The 16,673-nt window shown below is 38.6% G+C and overlaps 1 long non-coding RNA gene across 1 annotated transcript; it reads right to left on the reverse strand.

Annotated features, from left to right (window-relative positions):
• Positions 1-800: 800 nt before the first annotated feature.
• On the reverse strand, positions 801-12,982 carry LOC142079385 (uncharacterized). Its single transcript, XR_012672640.1, has 4 exons — positions 10,650-12,982; positions 8,018-8,100; positions 6,186-6,310; positions 801-1,466 (listed from the first exon to the last, which is right to left on the reverse strand). It is a non-coding gene; the product is annotated as an uncharacterized LOC142079385 (long non-coding RNA).
• Positions 12,983-16,673: the final 3,691 nt, after the last annotated feature.

Below are 16,673 nucleotides of genomic sequence, written 5' to 3' on the forward strand. Positions count from 1 at the left end.
TTGAACATGTCTCTGAAATGTTTCATACAGCTTTATCTATAAAGTTTTCATAGTTTCAGTATGCAAATAATGTTTAATATCTGCACAAAACCTGGTTGCGAAAACCTTAACATGAATTATGGGATGTCAATATTTATTAATTCAGTACTCCAGTTTGGTTTTCTATAGCTACTGGGAACTGCAGATGAGACCGTAAGCCAAGACACCCACTCCACTCATTCAAAGCTATTCCAAAATCAATCTGAGGCTCCTGGATCTCCACCCACCCCACAGCTCTTGGTCGTCTTTCACTTCACATTGAGCCTGTCCGTTCCTGCAGTTGCCAGCCATCTGCGTGAGGAGTGAAGCTGTCTCTTATCAGAGTTTGCTCTCCAGTTTTCCCTATGCAAGGCAGGTTGCCCTTCGAGTTTTGGAGCAGAGCTCGCTGCTTCCACAGCACATCCCAGGCAGGGAACAATAATTCCACATCAGGAATCCAGCTGCTCTCCCAAATGATATTGCACTCTATTACCACAAAGCCACAGGGCTGTTCAAAACACCCACTATCAGCCAACTCCGTTCCCCTGCCAGAGATCAGAAAACAAGAACACACTCGGCCTTCTCCGCTCGGTGCTTCCAGCAGTTCACCCGCCCAATTATGCTGGGGTCTGTCCACATCTGTTTCGCAGTACTCCTCTCACTGGCTTAATTGTACACGCTTACCGATATCCTAGACAAACCACAAGGAACCACTTGTATAAAGCTAGCTAATGAAGAAAGGAGAAAAGAAAGACAAAGAAATAGCAGCATTTTAACAAAGATAAATGTAAAATCATCTTTATTTCTGCGTCACAGAAATAAATATAATATAAATTATCTCTTTGCAGATGTTGTTAATTACACACACAAGTTTAATCCTTTTTTTTTTACTTAAAAAATTTGCAATCTTCACTCTAAATCTCTGACTTGCCCTTAGCAATGACTTTTTTTTGAGAAAAGAAAGGATGTCAGAGAGAGCTTCTTTTTGGTGAGACCCAGGACAAACATACTGCCCCTTTAATAATCCATTAATTCTTTAATAATATCCTTTAGGGAGACTGGCTACTTCCACTGATTGTTTTAGTACTTATTCTAAACAATAGGCTTACCCATTTAACAAATTAGGTTAAACTTTCGAAGTCATCACTTGCAGGACATTGACTTTGTTGCTCATCTAAGATGTGGGACAATGCTGCTCTGTGTTGGAAAAGTCCAGTGCAGAGAAACACTCTCCCTCCAGCTCTTTCATGTGCAGTGCTGCAGAAGTGCCCCGAGGACCTTCCAAAGCCTTCTTGACAGCAAGCCACCAGAGACAGTTCTTAGGATTCAGTCCATAGCTGAGCACAGTAAATAACAGTAGTATTTATGTCCATAATGATCTTGGCTTCTCTGCAGGAGGTATGTTGTGTAGACCTGACCATTCCTCATTAGAGCAGTGTTGATCACAACTATTGGAAAGGTTCAGCCAGGAGACAATAGTTGTCAGACGTATTGGGGGGAAGGAAGGGACAGAGAAATGGATATGAAAAAGATAGCTGGTGGCACTTATTTCAGCTACTGGAAAAGGAAGGTTACAGCAAAAAAAAGCCTCAGTTTCCTTTTAAATTGTGTTATTTGTAAGAGCAAAAGGCAGCTTAAAGTAAACGGAAGGTAAATACAAGGCAGAAAGAAACATTGCCCTGCACAGCATGTCACTGGCCCGTGGGATCCAGGTCAGTCAGCTGCTGTAGCTTCCTTCGTAGAGAGGCCGACAATACTAAACCCATTGTCTGTCCTAGCACGTGGTAAACCTGACACGTGGTGAAAGCAACAATTTCTATCTGCAGTTCCCTCTGCCTGACATACGTATGGTTTGCCACATGCTAGGGAGCATGCAATCTCTCCTGCAAGTCTTAATACATCTAAAAACAGAGACCAGACTATTTTAGTCAGGATTATTTTAACTGGGACTGTACATAACAGGAGTACAACCATGAGACACACCACAATGATGTCATTCAACCACCTTGATGTTTGTTGGTCTTATTTAAATTTCTGACTGCCCCCAACTATAGAATCATAGAATCATTTAGGTTGGAAAAGACCTCTAAGATCATCGAGTCCAACCATAAACCTAACACTGCCAAGTCCACCACTAAAACATGTCCTTAGTGCCACATCTACACGGCAAAGTACCTCCAGGGATGGTGACTCAACCACTTCTCTGGGCAGCCTGTTCCAATGCTTGACAACCCTTTTGGTGAAGAAATTTTTCCTAATTTCCAATCTAAATCTCCCCTGGCACAACTTGAGGCTGTTTCCTCTCGTCCTATCGCTTGTTACTTGGGGAAAAGAGACCAACACCCACCTCGCTACAACCTCCTGTCAGGTAGTTGTAGAGCGCGATGAGGTCTCCCCTCAGCCTCCTCTTCTCCAGGCTGAACAACCCCAGTACCCTCAGCCGCTCCTCATAAGACTTGTTCTTTAGACCCTTCACCAGCTTCGTTGCTCTTCTCTGGACACGCTCCAGCACCTCCATGTCCTTCTTGTAGTGAGGGGCCCAAAACTGAACACAGTATTCGAGGTGTGGCCTCACCAGTGCCGAGTACAGGGGGACGATCACCTCCCTGCTCCTGCTGGCCACACTGCTGCTGATACAATCACACAGGGTAGCTACAGCCAGTGCCCTTCTTACCAGGAACACAGGTCAAAGAGGAAGCTTGGGTCACAACCAATGTAAGCAGGGGCACCGCATCCCACCGCTACCCTCGCTTCTCACAAGGGTGCCAACTGCAGCCGAAGCAGGCGGGCTCTGCTGGGGGACCCTCTCCCGGCGGTTCCTTTGCAGCAGAGCCCGGAGCAGGGGGGCTGCAGATGTTTACCCGTCTGACTGAGCCAGCTATTGTCTCGTGCCTCAAGTTCCTGCAGGCCAGCAATTAAGGCAGAAATCTGGAAATCCACAGCACAGTTAGCAGCTTCTGGTCATGGTGGTGATTGGATTAGGGGAGAGAGGGCTGTCTGGAAGGATACAGCACTGGCCGCTCTGGGGATTTGAACTGATCCCCCAGCCAAAGGAAAATGAGTGTGGTAGCTGTGGTTTTCTTTCCGTTAACATTATCTTACAGTTTATGTCCTAAAAAAATTGGCATAGCTGGCAAATCCTGGGAGCGAGGCCCAAAATTGATTTAGCATGAAGCCTGAACTTTCTCTCACCCTTTGAAGTCCAGGTTTTCCTACTCAGTGTCAAGGTGAAGGGACAGAGTAACGCAGTAATGTTTCTCCTCCTGCATTTTCTTCTTGTTTCGTGTGAATGTCAGAAATCCTGGAACCTAGAGATTTTTTAATAAATCTACTAATCTTCCCATGGGAATAATTATACATTTCAAACATGTCTCCAGAAAAGAGAATCTCATACCTTAGAAAGTCAGATACAGAAATTTTCTTCTCGAAATTTAATTAAACAGGTAAAAAGAGTTGGATAGAAGTCTTTTTTTTTTTAAAGGTGAACTTTATGAGTTGAAAGTAATGCTCTGGATTAGAGTCTTTTGTGCCAAAATACAACAAAACATAAATGATACGGCGTTTAACATACATGCTGTTGGACAAGAACATAGCAGAGAGGTTAAAGAAAAGCTGTCATTCTGTAACGCAAATCAGATTTTCCCTTATTTTACTTTAGTGGGTTTTACTTTCTTTTAAACAATAAAGATTAGCTAATAGACGTCCTTGCTCATGTTTATATATAGTTGGAAGAATCATTCAGATGTCATTTGATACTGAATGTATCTAACTGTGCTGAAGCTGTATGCAATCTAATATGTACTTAGTTAACTGTACTCATTTTTGACATGATTAATCCATTCAAATTTTTGTAGTAGGGCAAATGGTATAGGAATTATTAATTTGCAAATGTCTACTTGGTAAAGTACAGGTTTTTTAAAAAAAATGTATGTTAACAATATGAGGAAAAATTTTCAAAAGCCACTAATATCCTATTCTCAAAAGCAAGTTGGATGCATAGCATAAATTGCTCATCAAAAAAAAAAAAGAGAGAATTTCAGCCTTTATATCGTTTAAAGGCATTTGAAACCAGTTTCCTAATTGCCACTTCAAAATCCTCTACTAGCCAATCAAAGAAATTCAGAAACTTCAACCCATACCCTTTTTGTTCTGTATGGTGTTTTGGAGGTAAGCAAAATTTGCTCTGTTCTTCAGTAGGCTGCAAAAGACGTATTCAGTACTACGCATTAAAAAGCAGCTCAGCAGCAAGAATTACCTATTGAATCAGAATGATTCTGCCCCTGATTAACACTGAAGGAGTGCCTCTGAGTGATGTGACGAGACACTGAATTACTTACTAACACCTCCCAGACGCAGTGAACTCTACTGACTACTCTCCTGAGCAAAGAGGTTGTAGGAGAGGGCTGGGTTTCAGCCCAGGATGGATGGGAGAGTTTGGATTACTAAAGATGGGGCCATCGAGTTTAGAGTTGCTACAGCCAGCTGACTGCACTGAATTTGTGCGGCATTTGTAAGAGATTTTAGGCTGAAAAATAAATTTTAGAGAGGGTGTAGCACTAGCATTTGGGCTGATAAAAACTGGTGAGTTGCAATCCCTGCAGCTGGAGAGAGGCAACTTAATTTGGGCTGGGTGGACAGTTGTTGTTTGCAGATTCCCTTACTGTAGTCCTGGCTAGGCAGGGGATACTGGCTTGCAAACCTGAGTTGCTGCAGATCCTGGAGAAGTTGTCAAGCTCTGCTTGGAGTAGTGATTAACAGTGACCCTAATCCACTGTCCTCTGAATATGGCAGAGTTTTAGGAAGACTTTAGGGTTAATGAAACGATCAGGGTTGCCTGATTAACTCGATTTCTTGTTGAGTCTACAAAAAAAAGCTGCTGAGGACCAGGGCAAAGTAGCTGTAAGTACTTCTGGACTTGACAGCAGTCGTTGCTTCTGTCTTAGGACTGGGGTCAGCACTGCTTTCAAATGTGAACCAAAATCCTAACAGGATCCATCAGCTAACTTCAAGAGTTTTAGAAATCACCTAACCACGCCTCAGCTGTGAGGCTTGAGAGAAGCAGCAGTCTTTTCCTGAGCTTCAGTCTGAAAGGTTAATACAAGGGCTAGCTGTTATGAGCAGCAACAAATCCTTTGCACACCATTTGTAACCAGGAACACTTCTCCCTATTTATATCCTCATGTGACAGGGGTCTCCCATGGAGTCCTGCCACTGAGCTGCCCTCAGATGAAATGGGCCAGAAAGCATGGGGTTACAGCTCGGACGAGCAGGGCTCTTGGGTTTGTTACAGGGCCGAGTATAAGGAAAGGGCCTTTTGTTACATTTAGGGCCAGTGTTTGCATCCTAACGTCAGAAAGACAAATCCAACCTCACTGACCTGATTAGACCAAGAAGCTGCAGAGTCTTTCCTGCTCCTGCCAGCCTGAACCCTAACATTAACACTAATCCTGAAATTAAAGCTACACCTAGATTAGCAACCCCTGTCAAACTCTGAACTAAGCACAGCTCGGTGGCTTCTGCTGGTGATGACATTAAAAGACACATTGATAACACCTGGATCTGGGCAGCAAGACTGACCCCGTAATTCCTATCACCCGATCCTTCACCTTGCCCCTCATGAGGCCTCTCTGTACGTCAGCTCCTTATGCTTCACCAGCAACCCCTGCAACACCGAAGGCTAAGCATGGCTTACTAGCTCCCGTTTAAAACACATTCAAAATACTCTAATATTCCCTTTTAAATCCCACAGTAACATGGACTCAACCACCACGTCAGCTTGACTTCTGGCCCTTAAAAATATTTTACCATTTAAACTAAATCTGCCCAGCTGAAATGAAAACGCTATCTCCAGGAAGCCAACCGGCACAAGGTCCAGCTCTAGCTCAAAAAGCTCTTTTCAAACCCAAGATTAATGCCAACGTCATAACCTTCCCTGACATAGTAACCTAACCTGAAGTCTCACCCTTGCCCTTAGTGCGATGCATCAAAGACTATCAGTTGCAATTTTTCATTTTTCGATCCTAATGTTACTGGGTGTAGCATACCACGACTCTAATAAAACTGGGTGTGTTTGCAAAGTATTGACTCTGAGTCACTATTTAGCATCAAATCATCAAACTATCCAAAATTTACATTCTTAAAACCAGTAATTAACTTTGAAAAGGTACCTTTTGTTGCTAAAGAATTTGTGTTAATCCATCCCCCACCATCTCAAAGGCACTTGTTCGAGATGGAGCACATGCATTACCCCAGGCAGCCTGAAAGAACACTGGATGTGATGGACAGATTTGGCCTGGAAGAAGATAGTGCAACGAAAATTAAAAAGACAGTATTAATCAGCTGCCCTTCCAAGTGCTTCAGAGAAATTATGGCTGAACTTTAGAGAGAACACTGTCATGTGCAAATATGATTAAAATACGAATGACAGTAATTAAGTGGATGGAAGCATCCTTTTTCTTTCTTTATATTTTGATGAAAATTATACTTTGATAAAAGGCCAGGGAGAAAAATATCTGCATCTCACTTTCTGAAGTTGCCTAGACTTATGATGAAAATGCTTAAATCTGGAAAAAGTGAATCTATCAAAAGATACAAAATGGTTTACAAAAACTACTTAACATTACATACATGCATAGGAGCCCTAATTCCTGCAGTTGTATGATATCAAGCATGGATCATTTTTGAAGGCAGTGTAGTTAGTTCTAGAGCTAGGACTTTGGCTCTTAGTCTGAGTCTGTAAGCTGAAGTTTGTAATAAACTGACTTGTTATGACTCACTATTTAATATATTCATATAAATGCTTTAAAAAAAATTCTTATTCTGTCCACATAGCAGCAAATTTTCAGGCAATGTATCTTGACTCAAGTTTATGTATCTTGAGTTAGAGAGACTGGCAAAGTTCCTGAGTGAATTCACAAACTCCCCAAGATCCTCATAGGCTGAGGTGAAGGGAGAGGCAGCATATCTCACCAGAAACTATTTGATTTGGTCTGTCATTGTGGAATGAGGTCCATTCTGCACTGCCTTCCAGATTCTTTGCGTTTCTCAAGTGGAAACCAGCCTGGTATATTCAACTAAAATGTTCCCTAGGTGGACTGGAGCTCCCAGCTGTCAGAGAACCAGTGCAGTTGGTTTCCATTCCGCTACTCCTTAGGATATTTGACAATTTTGACAGGCTGATTTAGAATTGTGTTGTTACAAAATGAAATTTTCATAGAGTAGAGTAGTGATATATGCATAAAGAGCTAAATCTCTTCAATTTTAAGCTTTCTTTTCCCCGAAGTGTCCAAGCTGCTGACAAGTCAGTCTGATACACTAAGTCATGAAGAAAAAAGACAACCTTTTATTATTTAAATATAAAGTTAATAATGAAAAAGCAGAGGGGAGAACAGGAATTACACATAAAGATGAAAAGATACTGGAAATCTCACTTTCTTCTTATATGTTCTTCATAATCTAGAAACATGGCACCATGGTCTAGTTAGTAGAGGCTGAGTGCCAAGACAGAGCATGTGGGTTCCTTCCCCATCAGTTTAACAGAATCAGTTTAATAAAAATAGAGGATCAAAGAACTTCAGATGAGACAAAAAAAACCAAGAAACACTCACTGTCAGCCAAGTCACACAGATCCATTACACATAATATATAAGCAACCAAAAAAGAGAGAAAAAATGTTTGCATTAACCCAGCAGCAGTCAGCTCAGAAAGTCAATTAAGAAAGCTTAATTGATTGGTTTATTATGGTTTATTGTGCAAGTAATAATTCTATTAAAACTCTCTGATTTGTGTAATTAAGTTTGAAACAACTGTATATATGTTAAGTAGCTTTAAGAGTAGATTAATTTGTAGTAAAATAAATAAAGGTTATTATCTTAATTTAAAATTATCTTAATATTATCTTAATTTACCAAACAATCCAAATTCCTATACAGGGACACTGTAGATACAAATGTTTGCAGTTGTTAGACAGTGAAATACTGGCCATTAACTTACTGCTTACCTTGTTGGAGACTACACCATAAAAATTGAAGTGTCATAGGTCACTCCATGATGAATCTTCTTTTCTCTTCACTAAAAACAAGGCTGCAGAGAAGATAAGATAACCTAAATCAAGGGCTGAATCCTTGAGACAGAAGATTCATAAAAGGTATTGCAACAATACCTCCTTGGACGTGATATCAGCTATCAATTCCAGTAAGTCCATGCAAAGCATCTGCACAGGACATGAAATTCAGCCATGGTTTCAAGCAATTGAACTAAATGTGAGTTTGTCCCAAAAGCAAATTTTCTCCAACTCTACGTTCTCCAAATAGTATATATTTTTCTCTCTGGAAACAACTTCAAGATTGTGCTCATCCCACCTTACTAGAAATAAACTGAACAGAATGAACACTCGTGCTGAATGAAGAAATCATACAACTGTAATAACCAGTTATTCATGATTATTAATACATTAGGACCATGAAAGTGAATAATTAAAGAGGTATTTCTGCTTCAGGAAAAGATTATCAGACCAAAGGGCCAATTACTTTGTCCTAACTTAGTTCGCATACCTGGTAACAAATACTGAATTAGGTGTCTTTACCTTGCAAGTATTCATAGAAACGAGATTGGTGAAAAATCCAACCTAAATCAGTCCTCCCTAGCTGTCTAGATCAAAATCAGAGTTTACAAAGAACACTGAATAGCCCCTCCTGCAGCCATATGACCCGATTTCCTCTCTAAAGTCACCTAGTGTATTCTTCAAAATTTTATATTTAACTTTTTGGCCTCTAAATCACATGGAGCATCAGGCAACTTATTTCTCACACTCTATTGATGGATTGCCAAATTAGTCCATCTTCTTTAGTTACTAAAGTAAAAGAAAACATAGAGAAATATAGGCAAGATTCAAACAACAAAACACTTGACTAAACCTCTAAATCCACAGTTAGTTTTTAAAGTTAGTTCAATAATGAATTTCCATATACAATTTTTTTTTTTTTTTTGCTAAATAGTTTACACTGTTATTGTGGAATAGCATGGAACAGACTCTGCACTCCCTTTATTTACAGGAAACAAAAGCTGATTCTGAATGAACCTGACAAAGCAATATGTGCGGCCAAGACCAGAGTTGAGACCAAGCATCAAGGCTTCTTTGGACAGAATACGCATTAATAGAACATCATTTGCAGATGTTCTTTATCCAGTTGGATTCCCTGGCTTTTCGCTATCTCTGCTCACATGAGCCATGGCCAAAACAAACAAGTTGTCCTTTCCTCAGCAAAGTGCATTTGATGGTGCCGTGCGGATGGGAGGCCTCCAAAGCAATGGTTCTCAGCATTCCAGCTGATTAGCTCTTCTAATTGGCTCTGTCTCCTCCCATCCCAGGATCTTCTCACAATAAATCTAGTTAGGAAAAGTTGCATAAAATGCAGTATCGAGGAAGTACCAGGGAGATGATGTGAAAGTAACATTATTTTTCAAGCTACATTCCTAGCATAGAAGACCAAGAGTTTATTTTCTCTTGGCAGATGTAGAATGTAAACAATCTTTGTCGGTCATTTTGCAGCTTGATCATCTGGTTTTATGTGTTTTATATCCTGTCTCATCATTAGCAAGATTTAGGATGGAAAGCAGAAGAAGAAATAAACAAGTTGGGTATGCTGGTGCTCCTCAAAATATTAAAACCTCTCAAGGAGAGCCTGCTCACCTTGCTCACATGCCCACTTAAACAAGTCACCTGAATTAGGATCAGAAAGACAAGTACTGTTGGGGATTTTCTGCCTGTAGCATGTATATATACACTATATATATACTTCTAAAGATCATGCAGACACTATTGCTCAAAGATTGTGTTACAGGATCCCAAGACATTTGCAATGCTTCATCTTTCTTCTTATGTCACTTTATAATGCTCGCCCTTTTTTACAGGCTTTTGTAGAGTGAGTTGCCGTAAGCGGTACCGATGGTCTCAAGATTCTTTTAGATTAAACATCTATTGCACAGTTATCTACAATCACTAAGACCTGGAGTTGTTTACCAATGCAATTACCTCTACTCCTTTGTCCTTATAAAGGGCCAATGCAAGTTGTAGACTCTTTTTTAGAGGGCTGCAGCTAGAAGAAAAAATCAATGCTTTAGATAAACTGCAGAGTCTCCAGTATTTGGAGTGAAATTATCTGAGATTATTACAAGGTGGCCCAAGTGTAGGTTAATGTTTAATACAGCTTTGGAACCGTGATCCACAGCAGCTGCCTCCTAGATTAAAGCTTCTTTAGATATCTGAGGTTTCTTGCCTTTTTCAATGAGATATAAAAGCCTTCCACTTCAGAATGGGCTCAGTCAAAGCAAACATTCTTGTCTGATAGAGCAGAAGAAAAGGAAATTACTATTAACCAACTGTGAAAAGGCTGAGCCAGTTTATTTGATACTATAAAGTCCTTCATGCAAAATAAATGCATGTTCTCAATAAAAGTTTGTAGCCAGGAAAGCTCAGTTTCAAATAAGAACTGCAATGAATTACAGTAAGTATACATGAAATGTCTTCAGTGATAAATCACACATTTTTGAACTTGAGAAAAGCAAGATACATGTTGATGCAATATTACAACTCATACAGGTGGTTCCTGTGAAACCTAGAACAAACTTACCTACAGGGATCTCCGAAGAGCAATATTGTCCGAGACGAAATTTCCATGTTTCTTCCTCCTTAAACCAATTCCCTTTAAACACGTTACGTTTTCCAATGTGATTCACCTGTGAATGTAGCTGTCAATTACAGCAAACCTATTAAAACTACTGTTTATTTTGGATAGCAGTTATTTCACAGAACTACATCTTTGTTACACACATTACTAACAAGGCATAATGATTGCATACAACCTTGGTATAAGGAGTTAAGAGTTTGCATTTTTAATTTCCTGTACCTCTCTTGTATTTTTCACTTCGTTATTTGGAAAGCTGATACACATAAATATTGAATGACTTGGCATGAAAAGTGAATCAAATTCAGTAAGATCTAATGTTCAGAAAGACTGAACAGATGCATGGATTTTTTAAAAATTACTTCTATGTACGATATTTGAAATATGTTTGCAGTTCTGTTTAAATAAGAAAAATGCAACAACTAGTCTATAAAATCCCTTCCCCACTTCACTGATCTCCTGATTTTCCTGATTTTCAGCATGCGGACAAGAGCAAGGATTAAGGAAGAGCTGAAAAAAGTCTTCATGAAGCAGAAACGGATATTTAGAAATTTAAGCATCAGACCAAAGTCACAGAGCTGTTTGCCATACTTATGCATTCAGTTCATGCAGCTTGTAACTGTGAAGTGAGTACTTGACAAAAAAAGGAAAAAAAAAGATAAATCCTCTCTCTACTTGAGTTTCCAGGCTTGGGAGTTGGCATGACAACTGTAAGCAAGTAGTCAAGTCAGGCACCGACTGAGAGTAAGAAACCAAAAGAAACCAACAGAAACATATAAAAACCAGGAATACAGAGAAGTGCTAGGAAAAGAAATGATAAAGTGTGGACATCACAGAGCTTTAGAGGTGTGGGCACTAGCACAAACAGTGAGTAACTATGTCCCTGCATAGCAGTAGGCAGAGTATCATATAGCTGAGGTGGTGACTAGCTGTTTCTCCAGCGAATAAAAAGATTGTGCTACTCTAGGCAAAACTCCAGATCTGTTGTGTGCCAACAGAAATAGCTGACCAGGCTGCATAAGAGCAGTTTCATAGTGAACTGCAAGTAGCAATACATAAAGAGCTTATTAATCTTCCTTTACCGTTGAAGCAAGTTTAATTTCCAGAAAATAGATATTTATATCTAAATCAAAGGAAAGATTTAAGAAGGGTGTCAAAAATAAGAATATCTGACATTTTTATGGATAACTCTAAATCATGTAAAGAAAAAAAAGAAAAAAGAAAAAAGAAAAAAAAGGAAAAAGGAAAAAGGAAGAAGGAAAAAAGGAAAAATAAAAAAGAAAAAAGGAAAAGAAAGGAAAAAGGAAAACGAAGAAAAGAAAAAAGAAAAGAGAAAAAAGAAGAAAAAAGAAAAGAAGAAAAAAGAGAAAAAAGAGGTAGGTTTGTGAATAAGAGCAGACATTCATGGATACGGTAGGATAGGTTATTCTACATCTTCCTTTGCAATGTTTTTAGTTTGTGATTGTTACCTCAGTATTTTGACACAGTAAATTCTCTTCTGTCTCCAACTGCCAGGCAAGCTGGAGAGTAGAGCAACAAACCTACTCCACAACTCTGTACACATAGCCTTGGATTGGCCTCAGAAACCACTCTCTTTTTATATATTGGCATCACTGTCACACGTGAGGGCAATTAAGGCCAGATTAGCCCACAGCAGGTCTTCAGTCCCACATTTCCTTATCCAAGTATAGTTTTTAAAATGTCATAATTTTGATAACCTATTTCAATTGAAATTATGACCTAAAGTTGTTTGTGGACAATTACAATCTTATTCCTTGCGTTTTTTTTTCTTTCAGCAACTTGGTCATTATTGTCATGTTTGTCAATTGACTAAAGTCTGCGTATTTTTATTCCACTTTTTAAAATACATCTATTTTAAACACAAACATAGCAGTGGGCTTAATGTGTATTTTATTCTCTAGCCTACCAAGGCCTTTTTTTTTTTTCTGCCAGAAGCATGCCCTTAAAATAGGAGCAAGACCAGAGACTCTTACTTTTATTAAGCCAGAGAGGGTGGACTGACCCCACTGCCACTGGCATTTCCTACTTGAGATCCCTAAAGCTGAAGGAAGAGAGTCCCACCCATACTCCAAGCTTTCTTCCAAGCATCCCATGTTGTGTTTATTCTGCTGGTGGACTTGACAACTCTAAAATGGGAAAAAATAATTTTCATTGAGATGGGGAAGTTTGAAAGCTTCTCACGTGATAAGACAAAAATGGTTACAGCCTCTATGCCCAAGTGACAACCGATGGGAATTCTTCCATTCCTTCTGCTTCAGATATTTATTTCCTGACCTATTAATACAATTATTCTTTTGAGAACTGATATTTGAGTTTGCTAATTTTAACTTGCAAATTTCTAAATCCATTGTATTCACAATTAATTCTGGCATAATATAAAACTGCATTGTTTGTTACTAGCAGGAAAAGAGAAGGATCATCTCCCAAAGGTATAGCCGTTCTTCAACACACCAATTATATTTCATGTGATGTTTCAAGTATGAAAATAACAAGCAGCAGTCCACAGAGGAAGGTTTTGCTTATTTCAAGTAAAGCTGTTTCAAAGAGGAAAGTTGGAGAGGATGAGCCCAAAACACAAAGCTGTTCTTAACATTGGTATCATTGGAGAAGAGGGGAAGAAGTTCTCTCACAATTTTGAAGTAAGGGAGTAATCAGAAAAGGTTTTTTACCTCACAAAGGTTTAACACTGCTTAATCTTTTATTAGAAACTTTAATAATGTGCTTAAACAATTGCATCACTATATATTGTGTATATATATAATATATGCTATCAGTGTATTATATGCTATCGCTGAATATTAAATCCCTTGCCTCATGGTTATTATACAGGGTGAAGTCCTCAGTAATGAATGACCTGCTTCAGATACACTTTTGTTCTACAGCAGGAACAAAATGGATGTTGTAACTGAAAAGTTGCAACTATCCTTTCTGCACCTTTCTTGTTACATTTCTACTTTTGAACACGGTAATATTACCATCGGAAAAAAAGATTTATTTTGTTGGACACGTTTCATTTGTATGGTAATTTGGCCTCATACGTAACTCAATCTCTCCAGGTTATAGAAGATTTTAAAATGTTTACGGGAGGAATTGAGTAAAAATGTAGCATGCTGATGAACGAGCACTTTAACTGGTGTAAGGAAAAGCCAGTAACAGTATAACAAATAATGCCAACTGAAGATCTGGCCCAAAATACAGCATATATTCAGCTTAACAGAGGAGCCACTGAGGCAGAGAAATCAATACAAGTCAAATATTCTGGGCTTACTGCACTTTCCCTTAAGAAAAGTACGTGTATGTTATACCACAGACACAAGTATATTGTTTCATTAGAGATTCCAGCTAAATGAGTATTTTTTTAAAGACCGGCCTCCATACTTTCAGGCTAGATAGCTGGTTTGTGTTAAGCAAGTATCCTGGTGGCATTAGTGTTTACTTTCTTTTCCCACCTGGACTGTACAATCAACAGTAGGTCAGCTATAACTAGTCACTGCAATATAAAATTATTTCTGAAAGAATAAGGACAATCAAATAAGCCACTTACAGTAATAAACAACAGATCAGAATGACTGAATTCCTCAACAAGTAAACCTGAAAATACCATAAAAAATACAAATCAACAAGATTCTTCCCCTATGTCTGTAGTTTTCCCTTCTGCCCCTATTGCCTTCCTCTGCCTCTGAAACCAACTTTCTGAACCTACATTGATTAAGAATGAGGTATCTGTAACATGATAGGTTTGCACTGATCCTATAGATTGCTGTTAACAAGCAGTCCATCACAAATGTGGCTTCTATTAAGTTTTATTACTTTCAGGATGTTAATTTTGGTACAGGCTTATTTTCCTAATTTTGTGCAAAAACACTACCCATCATGTTAAAAAAACGGAGGTGGGGAGGTGGAAAAAAATAAGTGTGAGTGAAAACAACACTGACAGAACAATGCTGAGGTAGATATCTAAATATCCAGCATTAATCTGAAATAGTTTCTTTCTGACACGGAATTTTACAGTGACTAATTGAACAAGACTAGGCACAATCCCTCTCAAGACTCTACGACATGTTATTCTATTCATATTATACAGGGCTACTGAAATAAAAACTATATCGTATATGACTATAGAAATATATATTCTAAATCCAGTGTGCTATATGAGAAATATGTAAGAGTTCTTAATCAAAGAAAACACTCAGTTTAGAACATAACTCAGCATCCACTGTCCAAGTAACTTCAGACTTCCCAGAAGATTTTGACTTTCAAGCAGGACCATCAGTTATCATGGTGACACCTGGGAGCAGGTGAGGATTGTTCTTCACAATCTGATATGGAAAAGAAAAATAGTTAATATTTAGATACTTTCTTTAATAAGGTATGAAGAAAAATATAGTACCACCATAGTTCACAGGAGTACTAGAGTACTTCAAATGTTATGAACTTAAGCTAAAAATACATAAAAATCACATTAAAATATACCATGATTCTAAGAGTTAAACATTTAGCTATTAAGAAATGCCAGAATTTAGGTTGCTATCAAACCTCATCAGCATTTATGTACATATATATTAACATGCATCCTGATATTAAGTATTGCATGATTCTTTACGAACGAGCAGCCATCTTGGGGTAGTGGCATGGAAACTCAAAGGCTCGAGGAGGTTGTTACCAGCAGGACATGAGAGTGAAATTGTACAGGAGACAAGAACTGGAAGGGTTAAAGAGAAAAAGCATTTCCTTAGTCCAAATACTTAAATGCTGCCACGGAGAAGTAGATTCTATCTTTGTCTCTATCACAGATCAACCCACATCCCCCACATCTATGGAGTCCTTTGACTGTGTAATTTGAAACATCTGGGAAGTCTGATTTTCAAAAGAAGTGACCTCTAAATTAAAGGTGCAAGTTTAGTTAGTAAAAGCTATATACTAAATATTTAAATACTACATAAATTTTAATGACTATAAAACAGGTGATGAGCCTCTCAAATTACTGAGCTCTGTTCCTCAGTTAACCACCCCAAAAATAAAAGTAATACTTCCTTGTCTCACCAGCGTGTTTTTAAGATAAGACTTCTTACTTATAGTGGTGAAAACAGACATGCACATTACATCAGCCTATATATCCTCTCCTACTACCGAAACTGCTGTAACACTTATCATCCTTGCTGCCCTCCCTGCTTACATTCTCCCCTCACCGTATCCTTTTTGGGATTATGAATTACTTTTTTCCTCAGACTATTTAATTGTCAAGTTAATTTTGAACTCTGACCCTACCCTCCAATATCTGCAGCTCCTCCTCTGTATAGCATTGCCAGCAAATCAGATGAGCATATTCTGTTCCATCATCCAGATTTTTAATGACAGATAATAATGCACAGCAGACACAGGATAAATCCTCACAGAACCAAAGCTGATAAACCTGACAAGTTTTAGAGTAATTACCAACACAGACGAGGTGTAAGTTTTCCAGCCACTTTTAGTCCCACCTTACACTATTATCATCTAGCCTACATGTTCTTAGACCCTGAGAATATCAGAGTAACTTCTTATTCTTACAACTCTTTCCTCACCAGCTCTATACATTAAGCTACGTGTCATAGCAAGCCTCTCTTTTGTCCACAATACTGGACAATATCACGTACTCTTCTTGGGAGCTAACTGGAACATATTCAGCTAAAATAATTTGTAACCCAATACTATGAAGTATAATGGAATACTACCAATAAATCAGCCATTTTAAACAAGTCTCAGCTACAGCATGAGCAACAGCTTTGATCCTGTATCACATTTCATCATGTGGTATTAAGTACAGTGTAATCAAAATGCAAATATTTATAAAAATAAAAGAATGCAAGGGCTACAATGCTTTTGCTTCTACTTCATTTTTCTAGGTCCTCTCATTTTAATTAGTAAATGTTTTGAAAAACTCTACAAACACTTTATCAAGGTACTTAC

This window comes from Calonectris borealis, chromosome 2, assembly GCF_964195595.1.
Source record: "Calonectris borealis chromosome 2, bCalBor7.hap1.2, whole genome shotgun sequence".
NCBI classification, from domain to species: Eukaryota; Metazoa; Chordata; class Aves; order Procellariiformes; family Procellariidae; genus Calonectris; species Calonectris borealis.